Genomic DNA, 14201 nt, shown 5'->3' with positions numbered 1-14201 from the left:
TAATTTTCAGAATACCTTGCTTCTAAACGGTATATTGAATAAATTACAGGATCGTGCTGAAGAAATGCGATTCATGGTGCAACCGGTAGTTGGTTAGAAATTAAAAATGTTTCATTTTTAACCCTCTAATGCCCAAGTTTTTTTTTCCTTTTTTATAATTATTTCTGTATAGTTTCAAATTAGCTTAAGTAATCTACATCTTTTTTTCGCAAATAGTTAACTGATTTACATTTACACCTGTTCTCACAAAATGAACCTATACTGAAGGCGGACATGGGCAGAATAATTTTGTATCCAATTATATGCAACCAGTCTCAAGGCGGACTAGGGTATTAGTGGGTTACTTCAGCGATCAAAGAGATGAGAACGTTTTTAATACGTTGAGCGCCATCAAAATATCGATATATTTTCTTGTGGGGCCAAATTTTCTGTGCCGATATTTTGTTTTTCTCTTATATCATATAGATAATCCCTTTGGTCAGATTTTCCCTAAAAGTGCAATATCGCCTAATATCAAGAATATTGATGAGCGGTCCCACGGGACCGCTATGGTCCCCAGAAAAATTAAAACGCACAGTAGATGCGGTACAGATGAAATTTGTCGAGTACAATCTCCTAATTATAACCATAACAACACCTGTTCAATTTTTTTCGAATAAAAATTCGAAAAAAAATACTACTAAGAAGTAATCGTAAATTCCAAAACAGCGGTCCCTACGGACCGCCGTGGCCCTACAAGTAAGACTATCAGCGGTCCCTATGGACCGCTGTGGCGCTCAACGTGTTTCAAGATTTAGTTGATTTAAGGCAGAATTAAGATTTTTACGAAAGAGTCATTACTTTACTTGATACTATCTGTAATTATATAGATTTGAATTGTGAAGAACATGAATGGAATAGTAAAACGGTACCTATTTTTCCAAAAATACATTTTTAGCTGGCTTGAAAGATCCTTTAGGGCCTATAATTAGAGCCATGAGATCTGACTCGTTGGCTCAAGCTTTACAATTTATTATCAAAGAAGACAATAGTAAGCACATTCAAAAAGTAGGTACAATCTTCCCAAAATTTAAAAAAATCACCTAACCTAGTTATAGACTCAATAATCAACATCCCAATTATTTTTCGAGAAACCAAAGCTATGGGCCAATTAATCGTCCATTTCCTAGTAATCCAATAAATGTTCAAAGGAACCGAAATTATTGACAGCCAAATTTTCCCACTAGTTCACAAGTTTTCAAGAAACCTAATGAATCTACACCTATTAATGTTTCAACTGATCATACAGTACCAGAATTTAAACAAAATCAATCTATGCAAAGAAGCATACTTTAAATCAACCCTTTCAACGAATAATTCTTCAATCAAAATTTTTCAGATTCCTGGCCTACGAACCAAAAGAGATGATAAAATTTCATATCTCTAATAGCAAACGTGAATTACCTTATATAACTATTCAGAATCCTCCTTTTGAGTTATTAATTGATACCGGATCAACAAAATCTTCAGAATCAGTCAGGATTTAGCTAAAAAATATTTTTCAAACCCCATATTTAAGAAACCATTTATTATAAACACTGTTCATCAAACTTCGCATCATGAATTTTGTGCTAATATTCTAATTTTCGCTGAATTTAATCGGTATCGTGAGAATCTCGAATTTTATCAACAGATAAAATTCGTTATAACAATAACGTTTATGATGGATTGATTGGCATAGATAATCTGAAATTTTTAAAAGCTACTCTTGATTTTCATAATTCTGTGTTGATAACTCCTTATGCATACAACTTTAAGAATAAAATAAAGAGCAACATCCAATAACATTCCTTTGAAAATAAAAATTGATGCTAACTCGAAAATTATCGCAAAGGTTATGGTAATGAATAAATCAGGTGACATAATCGTTTCTAATCAAATTATCCAAAATTGTGAAATACCTGAAATTTTAACTCTTTCCTGCAATGGATTAGCTAACGTAGAAATTTTGAATAGAACTGATGAGGATATCATACTTATTTTGAATAATCCAATTGAGTCAATTTCAGTAAAAAATAAAGTTTTCCATATTGAATCACATCACTCATTAGAATATTCTGATATAGAGAAACTTATTAGGAAGAATCATATAAATGAGGAAGAACAACATCATACATATTTTGAAATTATGCAAAAAATACTCCGATATTTTTAAATTAGAAAATTAACCCCTTTCTTTTTCAAATGAAATAAAGCATTCGATTGAAACGAAGGATGAAATAAATAATATACTGAATCCTATAGAATCCTATAGATATCCCTTTATTCATAAGAGAGAGGTCAAAAAGCAAATTAATTCAATGCCTCAACAAGAAATTATTTGACCTAATCAATCCCCTTGGTCGTCTCCAATATGGATCATTCCAAAGTCCAAAGAGTTGTCATAGATTTTCGAAAGCTTAACGATAAGATTATTGATGATAAATATCCAATTCCCAATATAAATGATGTTCTTGATAAATTAGGAAAATGTCAATATTTTACGAAGCTTGATTTGGCTAGCGGTTTTCATCAAATCGAAATGTATCCTGAAGATATACCGAAAACGGCATTTAATGTAGAAAATGGACATTACGAATTTTTAAGAAGGCCATTTGGCCTGAAAAATGCTCCTTCCACTTTTCAACGAACTATGGATAATGTTCTTACGGCCGTCTGCACCGACTTAGTATACTCCGTTCACATTTATTTTAGTAGTTGGTTGGCCATGAAATAATTTTCTCAAGTTTTTGTTACTAGAACGGAGTAAAGTTGGCACTCATGAAATGTCGTTAATGTGATAACGCCGTTGCCACAACTACTATCAATTTTTATTACGAAAATGCCGAAAGTGATTGAAAAAAGAGACAGGGTTTCAGGGCGGTAGCGAACATATTATTAATCTATGGTAGCGAACATATTCAATGTAAGAGAATTTATATAATGTTTCATCTGAATCTAAACTACTTACATTTCAGCTGAATATTTCCACAATGATCATGAATGTAGAGAATGACTAAGAACTCCCAATAGAAGGGGGAGACCCAAAAAAGTGGTGGCATTTGAGAATCTTATGTTTGAGTGAATTAATGCGAAAAGTTTACTACAGGATTTTCGATGAATGTCATCGTAGAATGAGTTCCCGAAAATTGATTTTTCTATTTTTCATTTGACTTGTCCTATACATTGTAAATGTCTTAAGATACCAATAAATACCCAATTATTATTATTATGTCAATGTATTAAGATGAACAGCCACAAATACGCACCAGTTATCCTGTTAATTGTTTATTCATGTTCAATTTTTTTCAAAGGTGAAGTTCATCTTGACTTGAAACTTCCTTCAATTCTTTTTACTTATATTGATAATAACAGAAACTTTTACGTAGAACGGGCAACAAAGCGTTGATTTAAAACCCAAATATGTTTTGACAAGCTTCATAACCCCACATTTTCGTACTATACAGAGTGAAATGTGTCAAATTTCCATGGCCAACCGAGTGGTAAAATGAAAGTGAATGGAGTGTACTTAAGGCGGAATTAACGTTAATACTCGATTAATTCTCTGATTTTTATAGCAGTTACCATAGCAATCACTGAATTAACGTTAATCCTATCTTAAATAACTCGGTGCTATCGGGTTTTAGAGGCTTAGAAAATTGCTCCGTCTATCTGGATGACATAATTATTTTTTCCGCCGACCTCTCTTAATAATAGTACTGTTTAACGTACACGAAATTAGCTGTTAATAAACCCTTTTATTGATTAATTTCCTATTAATGCATTATTGTCATTGGTAATCGAACATAGAAGTATTCAGCTTCCCAAATAATTATTTCATTTTTATGTAGCATTGATTTTAGTAGCACCTAGCGGGTGAATTGTGGAGAGATGAATTGTGGAGGTAGCAGAAAAATTATGATGGTTAGAGAGTAATCAATATATCTATTCACTACAACTCCAGCTTCCACCAGCTCCACACATTCTTTAACAGATATAATAGGGACTGATATCAATGTGATTTACTCAAAATGTCACAACTCGAAAATGCTCTCTATGGACTTCTCGAATTGTTCGATCGGCCGCACAAATATCAACATTCCGATATGAGCATAGAAAATTTTAAAGGTGTCAAATTTGACTAGGTATCGATAGAAAATTTTTGCAATCAAGATTTCACATTAAATTCGAAATGTGGTCGACGGAAAAATCTTGTAATCAACTCGTTTATTAATTGAGCGATTAATGATCTCGAACATTAACGTGCTCGCTTCGCTCACACGTTAAAATATCTCAATCATTAATCGCTTTTATTAATAACCTTGTTGATTAAATAACTATTTCCACTTCTTTACTAGAACATATTGTCAATCTCAAAAGAGTTTTTCAACGGCTTAAAGAAGCCAACTTAAAAATCTAATTAGGTAAATCATTAACCAATGAGCCCAATGAAAGAATTCATTTTATCCACAGACGCCAGTAATTGTGCAATTGGTACTGTATTTTCTCAAGAAAAACTGGTAACGATAAACCCCTAGGCATATGCCTCAAGGACCCTTAATGACAACGAAATAAATTACAGCCCGATTAAAAAAGAATTATTATCTATCGTTTGGGCAACTAAGTACCTATTTCAGACCCTATCTTTTTGGCAGGAAATTTGATATTGTTACTGATCATAAGCCTCCTTAATGGTTGATGTCACTGAAAGAACCGAGTAGTAAACTTTTACGTTGGAGATTGAAACTGAAAGAATTTGATTTCGAAATCATTTATAAAAAATGTAAGTAGTTGCAATACTAATGCGGACGCACTTTCTAGAATTGAAATTCAAAACAAAGATTTTTTTGAATATATGGAGAAAAAATTTCAAAAAGAATTTTCCAAATTAAATAAAAGTACTGATAATGAATCCATTATTGTAAATTCGGATAACTCAGAAATTCCTGAAGAGGATGAATATCAAAGCTCATCATTTCAAAACTTCTCGATTCCATTTCAATAGCATGAAAAACTTTCCCCCAATATAGTGCAAAGAGAGGGTGATTTATTTACGACTCCTGAACTTATTCTTTGGCTCATTGTGTATCTAAAGATTTCAGTATGAGCACGGGCATTGAGGTTTTCCAAGCACTTTTGAATCTAAAAATATTATGTGAACAAAATAATTATAACATCTGTGCTAAAGCCAGGCGAACAACCTATGCTCTACAGAAAACTTTCAGGGGGAGTGATGTGGCCTCGGTTCGGATGCTCTATACCATGTATGTAAGACCAATCCTCGAATACTTGGGTCCAGTATGGTGGCCTTCTACCAAGGGTGATGAGGACCTACTCGAGTCGGTCCAGCGCTGGAACACTCGTATTCCGTATCGTGGATATCGTCCCTCCTACGAACACCGCCTTCGCATTTTTAACCTTCCTTCATTCGGAGATCGGCGTGAGAGAGGAGATTTGATTATCACCTACCGATCGCTCCACGGCCATTTTGGAGAAGATTTCTGCCGCATGTTCGAGAGAAACACGAACAACTTGAGAGGCCATAACTACAAACTCCGTAAAGAAAAGTTTCGGACAACACAGCGCCAGAGTTTCCTGTCTAACCGGGTTTTCGAGTCTTGGAATCGTTTGCCTGTAGATGTGGTGGGGGCCGAGTCTGTGAATGGGTTCAAGAACTCTTTTGATGGGTGGACTGGTGGTGGAGCGTATGTGTGATTTTTTTTTCTTTTTTTTTTCATTTTTATATATAGAAATAAATTTTTAAATTTGTATTCAGTTAAGTTTCAGCATGTGAACGCTTTATATTTTTTTATATTTCTGAGTTTTTACGTTAGACCTAAATTCTTATTGTATAAATAATAATAATAATGTTGCTCCAAAGCAACAACAGCAACCAACGAGTCCAATTCAATTGACGACTCGAACCGCTGAAGGTGCTGCGCAGGATATTCAGCCAGTGCTCACCCAAGCGGGGTTAGTGAGAAAGCGCATGAAGTGGACAACGTCCATGAATGAAACTATTGTGCGCATATATAACTCCATCACGGGACTAGGGCAGAACACGAACAACTATAGGAAAAGGCTCCATGAGGAATTCTGCATTGCCTACCCAAATCTCAATGTCACTGAACAACGAGTGGCAGACCAGTACCGCGTAATTCTGAGAAATGAACTAATACCAACGGCACGAATCGACGAAATTAAACGAGAACTTCAGCGTCCGTCTACAATAGAGAATAACACCAACACCTCTGATGAAATTCACATGCCTGGGCAACAACAGGCAGAAGAAACTGATACTGAAAGTCCATCTTGCAACGCAAGTGAGCCTGAACACCAGGACGATAGGGAAGAGCTCCACCGACAAGTTGACTCTGACATGAGGAGATACTTTGCCGAACTGGAAGGAACAGATCCTCTTCATCGAGTAGCACCTCCACGACTCAATACATCCAAGAAACTGTCACTTATAATCGACATCTTGAATAAGGACGTTTTACCTGAATACCTACAGAACGGAAGTTCATTGGAATATTTGCATCTAGTTTTTCACTGTGCAGCGCTGACGACAGCGAAAACCATAGGGGCAAAAGTTCGCCGAACGAACAACGATGGTCCAAAATTACACAAATTACACGCGCCAGCATGGCAGAAACGTCTTCAACACAAAACAGAAAGGCTAAGAAGAGACGACTGACGGAGTACTTGAACGGGAATCGAGGAAGAAAGGTTGTGAAAGCTGCCAAAGAGATCATGGATAGAAACAGGACACACACAGAACGAGAGACGGAGAATGCTACAGCTCACCATTGCCTCGACACTCTGAAGCAAAAATTAAGTCTGTATGTAGAACGCCTGAGGAGATATAAAAGCAATTATAGCCGGAAAAGAGACAATAATTCATTCGAAAAGTCAGAAGAATCTTTCTACCGGTCACTCACATCGTCGGATGGAGAAAATGGAAAGTTACCACCAAAGGAAGCCATTGAACAATTCTGGACCGAACAATTATCAACGAAACCTCACTTCAATGGAGATACCGGATGGATTGAAGATGAAAAATCTGAAGCTATAAAATATGAGCCGATGCAGCATGACATGATCACAATTGAAGAAGTAAAATCGGCTATCAGAGGACTGCACAACTGGAAAGCACCTGGGCCTGATGGATTACAGAACTTCCGGATCAAGAAACTTTGGAACATGCATGACAAATTGACCTCCGCAATAAATGATGTCATTGAAAATCCTGAAAGAATGCCAGTATTCCTTACACATGGCACAACATACCTGTTACCTAAAGACCAAAAGAATACAGGAGACCCATCCAAGTACCGTCCGATCACATGTCTTCCAACGATGTACAAATTAATCACATCGTGCATATCAAACCGAATTCACAACCATTGCGAAAGAAATAACATCATCGCCATGCAACAGAAAGGATGCACCAAAGACAGCCGAGGGTGCAAAGAACAACTAATAATAGATTCAGTTATCTGCAATCAAGCCCAAGCGAAGGAATCTTTATGCTGCGTACATAGACTACAAAAAAGCATTCGATTCTATACCTCACGAATGGCTCTTGACGATCTTGAAGATTTATAAGGTGGATCCCAATATTGTTAAGTTCCTGAAAAACGCCATGTCAACCTGGCGTACTAGTCTTCAAATGAAAGCAGCAGATTGCTCCATTACAACAGGACCTATTCCAATAAGACGCGGAATTTTCCAAGGAGACTCGCTGAGCCCTCTGTGGTTCTGCATGGCCCTGAATCCCTTGTCTCATAGATTGAATTCTACGGACTACGGATTTTCCATCAAGAGCGGCAGTAGAACTATGATGAAACTGAATCATCTCCTTTACATGGACGATTTGAAACTCTTCGCATCTACCAAAAAACAAATGCAACTGATGCTGAAAATGGTGGAAGGATTCTCGGAAGACATCAAAATGAAGTTTGGACTAAAAAAATGTCGACTGCTAAACATAACGAGAGGGAAAATAGAAGATGGTACGTTCAAACTCAAGGAAGGTGCAGAAATTGAAGCATTAAAGGAAGGAGACACATACAAGTATCTATGCATAAAACAGGCAAGAAAAATCAATCAGACTCAGATGAAGAAAGAATTAACGGAGGAGTTCACCCGAAGATTGAGGAGGATAATGATAACTGGTCTTAACAGCAAGAATCTGATAAAAGCGATTAACACCTACGCTTGCTCGGCGCTGAGCTATTCATTTGGTATTATCTCTTGGACGACCACCGATTTAGCAGCTTTACAGAGAAAAATAAGGACGATGCTGACTAAACACAATAAACATCACCCCAAAAGCTCAATTGAACGGACAGAGCTGCCACGACATCTTGGGGGTAGAGGAATTGTTGATTTGTCCAACCGTATGTCCCAGGAAATTGAAGGACTTCGAAACTATTTCTTGAGCAAGGCAGCTTCGTCAGAACTCCATCGAGTAGTTTGTGTTGCTGATACTTCTACACCGTTAAAGCTACACCAGGATCACTTGGAATTCGTCGAACACTCTGCAGAAAGTAAAATGCAGAAACTGATTGGCAAACCTTTGCATGGGAGGCACCAGATTGAGGTCAACCATGATTACGTCGACATATCTGCGTCGAACTACTGGTTGACTTCCGGAAGGTTGTTTCCTGAGACAGAGGGCTTCATGCTCGCCATCCAGGATCAGGTGATTCCAACAAGAAATTACATGAGATACATCGCCAAGGATGCCTCAGTGGCGGACGATAGCTGTCGTTATGGCTGTGCGACACATGAAACTATCCAGCACATCACCGGGGGATGTGAGAAGTTCGCGGACACGGAGTACAAAAATAGACATGATGCTGTTGCCAAAATTCTTCACCAAGAATTGGCACTAAAACACCAACTTCTAACTTCGAAAAGGGTTCCTTATTACAATTACCATCCAGATGCTGTGCTGGAAAACGAACATCACAAGCTCTACTGGGATCGCACTGTTCTCACAGACCGGAAAATAACCCACAATAGACCAGACCTCATATTGCTCAATAAGGATGAGGACACAGCACTATTCATCGACGTGGCAATTCCAAATAATAACAATCTTCTAGATAGACACACTGAAAAAATTTCAAAATACAGAGATCTCGAGGAACAAACCAGAACACAGTGGAAGCTGAAAGATATAAAGACCATCCCTATTGTCATTTCATCTACAGGCCTGATACCGAAGAAACTACTAGAGAACTTGAGAAAACTTCAGTTGGACGAAAATATTTATAAAGTCATGCAGAAGGCGGTACTGCTCGGAACGGCGAGAACTGTACGCAAGTACATGGGGAATGCAGAGGAACACCGTCTGCTCCGACAGGAAGTGCGGGTGGAGCAGGAATCCAACCTACAGCAGGGAGCCGAGGAGCGAGCCGAACCCGACCACCACCACGAGCCCGAAAACCTGGAAAGGGCTCCAACAGAGCTTAATCCTTTTGATATCTGAGATATCTGGGATAAGTTAATTTTCCTCTGGAGAGGAGTGTGAAAGCCGCAAGGCTAAAGTCATAATAATAAATTCAGATGCATACCACCCGCTGATATGAATATCAACAAGGGTTACGATCTGAATTGAACTAGACAATTTGCCATCGTCAAGGCCCCAAATGGAGTACGCTCCAGCAGATGCTGACCATGGTTTCGGCCTCATTTGGCCTCATCAGAGCAACATAGCATTTTTCTGCGGTGGAGAACGTTTGGAATTGATGGAATTTTATTCAATATTGTCGTGTTCTACTGGGTACTATACATTTACCCAGTGCGCCACCCAATATGAAAAGGTGTCCGATTCAATCCCCTCCAGATAGAAAACAAGACGAAGACAAGAGCATATGTCCCATATTTTCCTTAATTCAGATCGTAACACTTGTTGATATTCATATAAGCGTGTGGTATACATCTGAATTTATCCTCATCATTGTATTCATTGCCTTCCCGTTTAGGCGTGATCTTTCTTTATTACAAAATAATTATGTGGATTAGATAAACTGAAAAAAACAATTAGTGTTGAAGAACCCATTAACCAATCTGAGAGTAATACTGTATATTCAAATCATGAAAATCCAGTTCAAGAAATTCTTCCTATTTCCGAGAAGGTTTCGAATATATTTGACAATCAGGTAATTTTAGATTTTGTTTTGCATTCTCCAGCCGAGGTAAGAATATATAGAATTTTCCCGCAAAGAATTTTTGTCCAGCTTGCAACTGACGATTTAAGTAAGGCAGTTATTGACTTTTTTAAAACATATATACGACCCAAAATTCTTTATGCCCTTCATTTCAAACAAGATGATTATTATTCCGAAGTTTGTGAAATTCTTAGAAAAACATTCAACCCTTCTTCGTTCAAGCTAGTAAAATGCAACGATATTTTCGACAAGGATATGATCAAACACAAACCATTCAATGTATGCATGAAGGCCAAACGAATCATAGAGGAATAACTGAAACTGTTGCCAGAACAATAATATCTTATTACTGGCCTTATTTTCAGAATGACGTTACGGAATATATTAATAACTAGCTGACCCGGCAAACCTAGTTTTGCCATTTTAATTATTTCTAGGGTAGATAATAATAAACTAACTCATCGTGATTGCTCGATTAGTCGTAAGAAAAAAGGGATGCCTTTTTTTCTGTTCTGTACAATTTTTTTTGGGAATATTTTGTTATATAAACCTTGCCCTAACAATAATAAACACAACAAAAAAAGAATTGTCCAATTTGGTGCGATCGTTTGAACAATAAAGCATTTTGAAGTAAACCATAGATCCTCTTTTATTAATATATATAGATAGATTGTGATATAACTCAAATTAATAAATATGATAGAGACCCTCTCAATCAAAAATTGATGCTTACTCCCACGCCATCTAAGCCTTTCGAAATTGTTCATATAGATACTTTTCAAGCACAAAATAAGAAATTTCTGACAATTATAGATGCTTTCTCTATATACGCCCAAGCTTATCCATTAATTTCCTCAACAGGTATCGAAATTGTAAGATCACTTTTGATATTTATGACTCATCATGGATAATGCTACTGAATTCGAAAATAGTGTTGTGAAAGAATTTCTGGAACTACATCGTATTACCACTCATTATATTACGATCAATAATTCGCAATCGAACGGCACTGTAGAGCTATTCTACTCCACTTTATTGGAACATTCACTAGTTTTGATCATTGAACTCTAAAACAAAGTTCTTTTAGAGTTTTAGGTTTTGATAAATACAAAAGGCACAACCAGTGTTATTGAAAATCTAATGTCCTATGCAATTTTTGGTTATAACAATTCTATTAATTCTTCAACTAAACAAAAACCTATTGATATTGTTAACGGCCATCTTCATATTAAAGATCCTCTTAATATTGATATCAATAAACAAATTATCAATAATTATATCGAAAAACATAAGGAAAAAACCTGAGAAAGCAATTGAACGAACCAATGCGGAACAAAAAGCAGACCAGTATAGCCAAGCATAACGAAAAACGACAGGAGCCCCCAACATATCAACCAGGCCCTGTTGCATATAGAAAGGTAAAATCGAATATGAGATGTTTTTTAACGCCTAAGTTTTCTGAGGAAGTAGTCTTTCGTAATCGTAAAATTAAAATTCATAGAGATAAGAAAGTTCTGCATAAACAAAATTCGCGAAAACCCAAAATTGAACCTGTTATGTGATATGTGTATATCGAGGTAGACGGTGTCAGTTGGACAGTATTAAATGAATTAATTAATACAGACGTCTTATTCATCATAACATGGTCTATAAATATTAAAAGTAATAGAATATTGAAAGTAATAGAAATTGGACAAAATGCCTAGAAAAGGTAGTAGAAAATCTTCCGATAAGTTACATGGTGAAGAATCTGTAGAAAATAATGCTGTCGCCCTACTGGAAAAACGAACAGTTGAATCTTTAACACGAATGGAAAACAATTTCAATAAACAAGTTAAAAGGCTGGAGGATATATTAAAGAAAGTTGTTTCAACAGATCAACAAGAAGAATCTGTTCATGAGGAATTTCATCTTGAAGTTAATAACACTGAGTGTCAAGCAAATACGTCGACTTCGAAGAGTAATTTTTCAACGCCAATACGCTTATCGAATATAGTGCAGAGCCCAGAAAAGATGATGCATTCTTTCAGTTTTCTTCAATTCAAGGATTGGCGATATAAATTTGAAAATTACCTATTGATGATGTACTTGTGTATGATGAAACATTCGATGAACATGAGAATCGCATAAGACAAGTGTTAGAGCGTTGCAGAACATGGGGTATAACATTGAATCCAGAAAAATTCGTTTTCGCTAAACCTTAAGTGAAATATGTGGGTTATTATATTGGTAAACATGGAATAACTGCTGATAAAGACAAAATTTCTGCTATTCAAAATTTTCCAACACCAAGAAAATTATCATTAGTTCTCGATCCCAACAAGTAATAATACCATTATAATTCCTAAAAATACATATCTGACCATAAGTGGAAGACGGTATCAGTACACCTCTTCATCTTGTGTTAATATGCACTCAACGTATTATCGCCAAAGTGATAAATTAATTGATGGGTCTGAAGTGAAAGATTGCCTTTTCCCAATTTTATAACTGAAAAAATTCCCTGGTTCATGCCAATATCACCCAGTTCAACTTGACAAGAATTTCATTCAACGAATTGATAATGCCAAAGTCATCGCAGTCGCCCCCTCTGGAATGGAAATACATACAGTCTGTAGAAGTACTGACTTCGCTGCCTTAAAAGGAATTTTCCTACTAACCATACCAAAAGGCTGCCATTTTGAAACTACAAATGTGAAATTTCTCCACGAAAAAGAAGTATTACAAAAATCACTGCCAATGAAGATAACCAACATTAACTTTCCTCAAGCTACTGCATATTATGTGTCAATAATTATATAGCAAAAATGTATATATTTAAAAACTGATCTCCTGTATTTTCCATGCAAATAACTAGATTTGGTATACTTTCGATCAGTTTGTATAAACGTCAAATCAATTCGTCACATGTGATTCGACATTGTGATAAAAGTTTTATGTAGAACGGACAACATAGCACTGATTTAAAACCCAAATGTGTTTTGACAAGCGTCATAAACCCACATTTTCGTACTATACACAGGGAAATGTGTCAAATTTCCATGGCCAACCGAGTGCTAAAATAAAAGTGAATGGAGTATAGCTGTCTACATCTGCTTCACTACAAAGCGGTTCACCTAGAATTGGCGCCTGGGCTGTCCACCCCCGCTTCCATTGCTGCTTATCGTCGCTTCATGCACGCCGAGGCCATCCTTCCGTTATCTTTTCGGATAACGGGACTGACTTTGTGGGTGCACATAACTACCTTCGTGACCTTGGCCGCTTATTGTCTACTCCACAACATCAGCAAAGTCTGTGTGGTGCAGCCTCGTCTTTCGGAACTGACGTCGTAAACCCTTCGAGTGCTCACTTTGGTGGTCTTTGGGAAGCCGCTGTAAAATCTGCTAAGCATCATCTCACTCACGTTACCGATGAGCAAAAACTCACGGAGTTTCTCACCGTCTGCAGGTTTAGGCAATCCTCAACATCTCGACCTCTGTATCTCCCATCGTCTGATCTTTCTGATCTTGAGGCCCTCACACCAGGGCATTTTCTGGTTTTCCGCTCCCTAATCCACCGATTTCAGCAGGACCTTGCATTCCAGACTTATGGCTATCGCAAATTTAGGTCGATGTTCATGAATCACCCCGTACCTCCGAAACTAATTGCCTTAGGATACAAAACAAGCAATAAGGCTATGGCCAATGGACTCATGAAACACCCTGTATATTCCTAGTGGGTGAATTCAATATCATGAAGAACCTGGTTTATTTTTCTATTTATTCCCATTAAATCGGCTTTAGCTTTCAATATTCCTAAAAAATTGTATATAATTCCATACCAAACGATATTGAAATTTGGTAATGACCTTCTTCAATGATTTCTTGATTCGAAACAAAATTCCATATCTCTTTATTTTCGAAATTGAAGAATAATTGGTTCCCTACCTTTTGTATAAGTACTATTATAGTAGGTGATATTAACGACAATAACTTTCAAATAATCAATAATGCACATAATGAA

General features: G+C 36.7%; 1 protein-coding gene across 8 annotated transcripts in view; it reads right to left on the bottom strand.

Annotated features, from left to right (window-relative positions):
• Positions 1-14201, bottom strand: part of LOC123316062 (troponin T) — a 33338-nt gene that overhangs the window by 3231 nt on the left and 15906 nt on the right. The gene's annotated exons all lie outside the window — the stretch shown is intronic.

The sequence above is a fragment of the Coccinella septempunctata genome, chromosome 6 (assembly GCF_907165205.1).
Source record: "Coccinella septempunctata chromosome 6, icCocSept1.1, whole genome shotgun sequence".
Lineage (NCBI taxonomy): Eukaryota > Metazoa > Arthropoda > Insecta > Coleoptera > Coccinellidae > Coccinella > Coccinella septempunctata.
The sequence above is the reverse complement of the archived record's forward strand: the minus strand, read 5'-3'. Positions and strand labels throughout refer to the sequence as shown.